Raw genomic sequence first — 447 nt, 5'->3', positions numbered from 1 at the left:
GCCTCACAGAGGTGGTTTGCATCCTTGTCTGCCCTCCCGTGGCCTCTGATTAGAGACAATCTATTAGAGCCCCAGTCTGCCTCTCGGAACCCTCGAAACCCCAGTCAGCGAAGGGCACGGGCTTCTTCCTCCAGCTCCGCTGCCGAGCCCAGCCGGGTCAGCCGTGGCCGAGCTCCACCGGCGCACCCACCGCCCCCGGTGCTTGGAGCTGTACTAAGCCCTGTGCCCGTGTTCGCAGCCAGGGATGAGGGTGTGAGGGACAAGGGGGCACGGCTCAGTCACTGCTGGGAGGGTGTGTGGGAAGAAAACTGCCCACGGCCCCAGTCCTGCGCCTTCCAGGCTCGGGGGCTTCCCCTTGCTCTCCGGGCAGACAGGCAGGGCTCTTAAGAGCTCTAGCTGCCGTCACAACGCCCAGGTCAAAGCCTTGTATTTTCGTTCTTTTCAGAC

General features: G+C 63.1%; 1 protein-coding gene across 1 annotated transcript in view; it reads left to right on the top strand.

Moving 5' to 3' along the window:
* The window catches only part of DRGX (dorsal root ganglia homeobox), a 30,641-nt gene that overhangs the window by 15,979 nt on the left and 14,215 nt on the right, over positions 1–447 (top strand). The gene's annotated exons all lie outside the window — the stretch shown is intronic.

The sequence above is a fragment of the Chaetura pelagica genome, unplaced genomic scaffold (genome assembly GCF_000747805.2).
Source record: "Chaetura pelagica isolate M959 unplaced genomic scaffold, ChaPel_1.0 scaffold156, whole genome shotgun sequence".
In the NCBI taxonomy this organism is placed as follows: domain Eukaryota; kingdom Metazoa; phylum Chordata; class Aves; order Apodiformes; family Apodidae; genus Chaetura; species Chaetura pelagica.
The sequence above is the reverse complement of the archived record's forward strand: the minus strand, read 5'-3'. Positions and strand labels throughout refer to the sequence as shown.